The sequence below is a fragment of the Lemur catta genome, chromosome 22 (assembly GCF_020740605.2).
Source record: "Lemur catta isolate mLemCat1 chromosome 22, mLemCat1.pri, whole genome shotgun sequence".
Lineage (NCBI taxonomy): Eukaryota > Metazoa > Chordata > Mammalia > Primates > Lemuridae > Lemur > Lemur catta.
This window is the reverse complement of record NC_059149.1, coordinates 27594195-27600683: the sequence shown is the minus strand read 5'-3', so window position 1 is coordinate 27600683 and position 6489 is coordinate 27594195.

Here is a 6489-nt window from a genome sequence, read left to right as displayed (position 1 = left end):
CTCCCCGGGCACTTTGAAGGCCCGAGTGCTTAGCTGGGGTGGGCAGGCGGTGTCGCCCCCAGGCCGCGCGCCCCGCGCTGGCCCCGCGCTCGGCGCCGGGTTGGAACCGCCAGTCCTGGCTCCTGCTCCTCTCGGCGACAGCCTGGAGCTGCGCTGCCCCCGCCCGGGGCTCGCCCACCCCGCCCGGCCTGACGCCGCCTGGTTTATTGACCTTAGATCAGCTTCGGGGCTTTATCAGACCCGGTGGGGGCGTCCCGCGGCGCATCTCCCCCTCCGGCGGCGCAGCCAGAGCCCCTTTTAAGTTTGCCCAGAAACCGCGCCTTCCTGCCGCATCCCGGACGCCGAGAACCGACAGAAAAACCGCCCGAATCCGTGCGCCCGTGGAGAGCCCAGGCAGGGCCTCCAGGGCCACGGACGTTTTCCTGGGCCGCAATTTCATCTGGAAAACTCAGGTGAAAGTGCCCCCCCCACCAATTATTCGGATAATTGCCTCGAATCTTCACTTCGCGCAGTGTTTAGACAATTGGAGATTGACGGCTTGAATTTCTTCCATCTGTGTGCTGCCCCCGGCCCGAAACCCCTCCTTCCTGCTGCCCCAACCGCCACAACATCTCTGGACTTTACACATGCAAACTATAATTTTCTGTCCTGTAAATCACTTGGCAAATATAACAAGACATTAGAAAACCATTTGAAGTGGGTATTTTATTGGCCTTGAGAAATAGAACAGGGAAAAGAGCCTCTCACTAACATTTCCTCAATACCAACCACTCAAAACTGGCTCGAAGATTTCTTACCCTGCCAGTGGAACTCTTGAAGGCAAAAGTACTTTCAGGAGCAGAGAAGGAAAAAGAAATATTTGTAGAAAATATTTTTTTATAAAAAGGAAATAAATGTCACTAAAAATGAATTGTAAATGAACTGTAAAAAAAATAAAGATCATAGAGTGGGACTTCCAAATAGCCTTTACTCTAGGCTGATTTATCAAAATAAGATCAGCAGAAGGAAAACAGTTGCTACTACAACTAATAAAAAAGCCAACCCAATTTCGCGGTGATAAATCATGGAATTCTAGCAGCTTACGTAACAAGGCGTTCCCTCAGTTCACGTTGGCACTTCCCTGATTTTCCCAGCTAAAAACCTTTCCGTTTCTCTTAACTTTGGAGCCCACACAGAGGAGTGAGATTGTCAGCGAGGTGGAAAATTAACAGGGGTAAGGCAGCCAGGGACTCGGCCAGGGCAGAGATAACTAATGCAGATGAGTGTAAGTTTTGAGACAGCTTTTAAATTCACCCTGCTAGAAGCCAGGGGAGCTGCTGGAGAGGGAAAGCCATCCAAAGGGGACATTTTCCAGTCTCTGCTTTGCAGAGCTAGTATTTGTAGTAAGTTCCCCGGGACTGGGAGGCTTTGCTCCACACAGTACCCAATTCCAGAAAAGCGCCTGCTGTGTCCTCCTGAGGCCGCAGAATTCACAAATGCCCTTGTCTGTTCTCAACCTTTGAGCATGTGGAGGAGACGCAGAAACCTGGAAGGTTTCAGACTCTCAGAGCCTGAGCTGTGAGGAGGTGCTGCCCACTGAACTCAGGGCACCTCATTCACCCCCACCAGAGCCTTCTCAAAGCTGCACCCCCCTTTACCTGTGTTCCTCTTTTTTTTTTTTTTTGCACTCAGCCTTTTTCTCAGCTACAAATAAGATTCAAAGCTTATTTGCCCACACTTTGGCTTTTTAAGAAGCAGAGGTAAGTTCATATGCAAAAGCGTATGCAACCAAAAGCACACAAAACCGGGCTCTTCACAGCACGCATGGGCTTGGGCAAGAGAAACAGATTCGCTGCAGTCCACCTGCAAGACCCTCCTCCAACCCCCTTCCCCTCACAGGTCTGGCTCCAGAATGAATGCAAATTAAACCCTGCACCAAGCCTGGCTGACCCTTGGCCTGTGGATAGGCGCAGAAAACACCAGATCCTGGAGGCCGTGAGACCAAGTCACTAACTAGTGAGGCCGACAGGAAACGCGACGGAGACATTCCCCCCCAGAAAGCGTCCTGAGCCAGGCCTGACGTGGGCCAGGAAAGGTTGCCTGCACTTCCCAAAGGGGTCCTTCAGAGGACCCCCATCACAGCAGGGACCCCAGGGGAAAGCAAGGCGATCTGCACATGCGTGATGGGGGCCGGGGGAGCAACGGCGGAAGGGCCCAGAGACACCTGGCCAAATCCATTTGATTTGTGTATTTATTTAGTTTTGTTCTTGAGACACTGACCACAGACCACTGGCCATCCCCATGCATTCCCAACTGTTGGAGTGGGAAGCTGGACCAGGAAATCGAGAAACTAAAATGCAGCCCAGTTGTAAGAAAGAGAAACAGGAAAAGAAAGTGGGACAGGAAGCCCGGCCTCTGTGGCCTGGCCTGGAAGAATCCTACCCTTTCGTCCTGTCCGCAAAGGCCCAGAGCCTCACAGCCCTCCTGGCGCACGGCTGAGCCCTGCCCTCCCCTCGCCCCTACCTGCCCTCTCCCCAGGTCGGCCACTTGGCGAGTGCCCCACGGGCCTACCCCCAGCATTCCCTCCAGGAGGGCCAGGGAGGGGACTCACCCACCGTGTCCCTGCGGTGTCCCTGCGGCTCCTCAAGGCCTGGGAGGCAGACTCTTCCGACAGCCCCTCCACCCAGGGACTCGGGCTCTTCCCAGCCGGGTGGGAGGGAGACGCTGTGAGCTGCTCCCAGCTCCCTCTGAGCGCTCAGCTTTCCCTCGGAATTAGATAACAGGAACATAGATAAGAGGAGTGGTTCATTAATTCAGCAAGCGCTTTTTTTGGTATGTGTAGAAGTGGAAGGAAACCCTGCTAGGGAATGAAGGCCTGGCTGGCTATTTTTTAAAAAGTCAACGTTCACAAGGTTCCAGAGATGCTTCTGGAAGGTCACCCAGAAGGGCAGGAGGAACCACCATTCGTGCTCAGTTCCCAGTAGGAGCTTCCTCCGCCCCAAGACCTGCTCTGCCCTGATGCGTGGGGAGGGCTGCTTTGCGGTGTGTTGTGCGGCTGCCGGCTGAGGGGAGAGGTAAGAACGGCAGGGCTGCTCCTGGGATGACCAAAAAAGAACAGAATTTTCCAAGCACTGCCCTTGTAGCGTTTCCGGGCACCGCACAGCACAGGGCAGGCAGGCAGGTTATATATTAGTACCCCAGACGAGGTGACTGAGCTCAGAGAGGTTGGGAGCATGCCTGAGGTCCAGCCACACAGCAAGGAAGGGGCGATTCCTTCAGCTGATTCCTAACCCAGTGATAAAGAAACCGATGGCTTCTTAGAATTGGAAGAGACCTCGGAATTCCAACCCCCTAGCCAAAGCAGGAATCCCTGAGAGGCGATTATCTGTACCCTATTTGAATACTCCTGATGACGGGGAGCTCATTCTCCACAAGGAATAGAGGTGCAGCTCTGCTGACCACTGTACTGTGCCACCCCCCAAATGACCCAGGAAGGTGCAGGGAGCTGCGGCTGTGGTGTCATTTGAGGAACCGGGAAAAACAACCCTCTGGTGACAGGCCGGCTGGGGCATTCTCTCCTCTCGCACCTGGTTTGATTTAGGGAAGGTGTCCTCTGTGGACTCGTTACCTCCCAAAAGCGGTTCTTAATCATAAGAAGAATAAACACAATGCCTTTCTATTTTAGCATATTTCCCAGTTTATAGTAGTCTCCCAGGATCCTACAACAATCTCTCCGAGACGGGGAGAGACCAGACAAGTTAATACTCGAGTCCAGAGGGAGACCCGGAAGCTGAAACAGAAAAGGTACGTGCCAAAGAGCCAGTGTGTGGTGGAGGGAACCAGGGAGGTGAAGGCCAGGAGGAAAAAGGGAACATAGGAAGGGAACATGACTATTTTTTCCCCTTCCAAGAATTTTTAGTTTTGAATATTTTTGCAAGTGATGAATCAGGTGTCCGTTATTGTTATCTGTCTCTGCACTCTTCCCCTGCCAAACGACTTGCAGAAACTATGTCGCAGGGAGATTTTAGTGTAAAACTCCCTGTGGTGTCAGATCATTAACATTCCTGAAGAATGAGCTGGACTATAGGAGGCCCAAACACAGAAGCCGGGGCCTTCTCTGCCCAGCCTGTGGTTTCACTAGAGCCTGTGGTTTCACTAGGATGGTGCCTGGTTCTCACGGAGCTTCCCCCATGGCCTTGTTGTTGTTGTTATGGTAAAATACACGTAACACAAAATATACCATTTCAATCATTTTAAGTGTGCACTTCAGCAGCATTTAGTACATTCACATTGTTGTGCAACTGTCATCACCAACCATCTCAGCACGTGTTCACTTTCTCAAACAGAAACTGTCCCCATTAAACACTAACTCCTCCTCTGTCACCTTCTCCCCCTAGCCCCTGGCATCCCCCCCTCCCCCCCCCCCCCCCGTTACTCTGCTTTCTGTCTCTGTGAATTTGACTGACCCAGGGACCTCACCTAAGTGGAACCGTGGAGTATTTGTCCCTTTGCGATTGGCTTATTTTGCTGAGCATCCTGTCCTCAAGGTTCACCTGTGCTGTAGCATGTGTCAGAACTTCCATCCTTTTTAAGCCCAAATTACATTCCAGTGCATGTCTGTACCATATTTTGTTTATCCATTCATCTGCTGATGGGCATTTGGGTTGTTTTTACCTTTTGGCAATTGTGGATAATTCTGCTATGAACCTTGTGTGTGTAAATATCTGTTCTAGTTCCTGATTTTATTTCTTTTGAGTATATACTTAGAGGTGGAACTGCTGGAGCACGTGGATCATTCTATGTTTAATTTTTTTAGTAACTGCCACCCTGTTTTCTACTCCGTATGGAGTTTTGATCTAAAATTTGGAGAGGAGGTCTCCACCCTCCTGTCTAAGTAGCAAGTAACTTTACTGGTAAAATCCAAAGTCCACTCATCCCAACTGGGATGATGTGCAGGGGCAGACAGCCCTGCCTGCTCAGAAGTTTCCGGAAAAAGGACGATTTTGCAGTAGGGAGGAAGGTGAAACATGAAGTTCTTTTGAGAATTGCATTGGAGCAGAGAGAACACTCGCTTCTTTATTGAAAGATTAGAGAGTAACTTTCTGCATCATGGCACAGGAATGAAGCCATCTGTGCTTGACTTTCAGTTCCAGCATCTCCTTGCCTCGGTCCTCTCTCTGCATGTGACCACTGGAATCTGGGGGCCTCATAGCATTATTGTCAAGGCCACCAATGTCCAGGAAAAAAAAAAATACAAGTCATAGAGAACATCTTTTTGTGCTCCAAAACTCAACAAATGAAAACAATCATGGGAGTGTTATTTAACTTCATGTCTTTTTATTTCTCCCTACATTTCTGAATTGTTTTTTGGGAGGTGAAGGGAAGTCCATTTTTGTCCTCTATGGTTTCAAACTTTCCAGAGGTTTTATATATTTTGGGGAAACTAAAACGCCACCGTCCTGAGGTCTAGGTTGGGGCTCTATTGATCCAGCCCAGGCCAGCATGAATCTTTCCCTGGGAAAAATCCAAGCCCTACGGCTGCCCAGGGTGGGGGAGCACTGGGTCACGGGACAGGCCCAGGGAACCCCGGGCGTGATGTGGGTGCAGTTAGCACAGCCGCCTGCTGGCCGCTTCTGAGTGTGCGCTCCTCAGCCACGGTGGACTGTCTTGTGTGCCCCGAGCTCATCCTAGTGAGTCAGAGGGTCAACCCAGAGATGGGGACGATGATATCATTACTGATAGCAGCAGCCAGAACTCTCAAAATCACTCAAAATCCACACCAGAGAGACGGTTGGAGAGTGACTTTCTGAGGAATGTGTGTCTGAGGTCTCGAACTCCTAAGCTCAAACGATCCGCCCACCTCGGCCTCCCAGAGTGCCAGGATTACAGGCGTGAGCCACCGTGCCCGGCCTACTACCACTCTTAATACCATTAGCTGTGGGCAGGAGGGGAGGCTTGCCCGCAGCCCACTGACCCTGCTCTGGCCACCTATGCCAACCTGTGTCCAGGGCAGAAAACCTGTGGACAGCTGCCTGGCAGGTGTTAGCCCACCGTGCCCGCTCTAGGCCCAGGAGCTCATGGCTGTGCCATGCTCAGCAGGCATCTGCTCCCATTGTGGTAACATTAATGCTGGAAAGAGTGTCCCCAAGGGACTAGGAAGCCCTAAATGACTAACTCCTGGTGGGTGGCACTTTATTTGCACCTGAGTCTCCAGAACAGCTTAGTGAGTCTAGAATTACCTGAAGTCCCTGCAGTGTGGGCAGAGGTGAGGACAATTTGAAAACATGTGGCCTGCTGGACCAGGTTCTTTTTCTTCTTCTTCTTCTTCTTCTTTTTTTTTTGTTAATTATTATTTTTTTAAGCCAATACAGACAAAATGCATGGACCAGGTTCTGACTTAACTCCACACTTCCTCCCTGTTCTGACCCGTGCTCTCTGCTCCTGCCTGTCAGTTTCATTTTTTTTTTTAACAAGACATAATTCATATACCATAACATTTGCCTTTTAAAA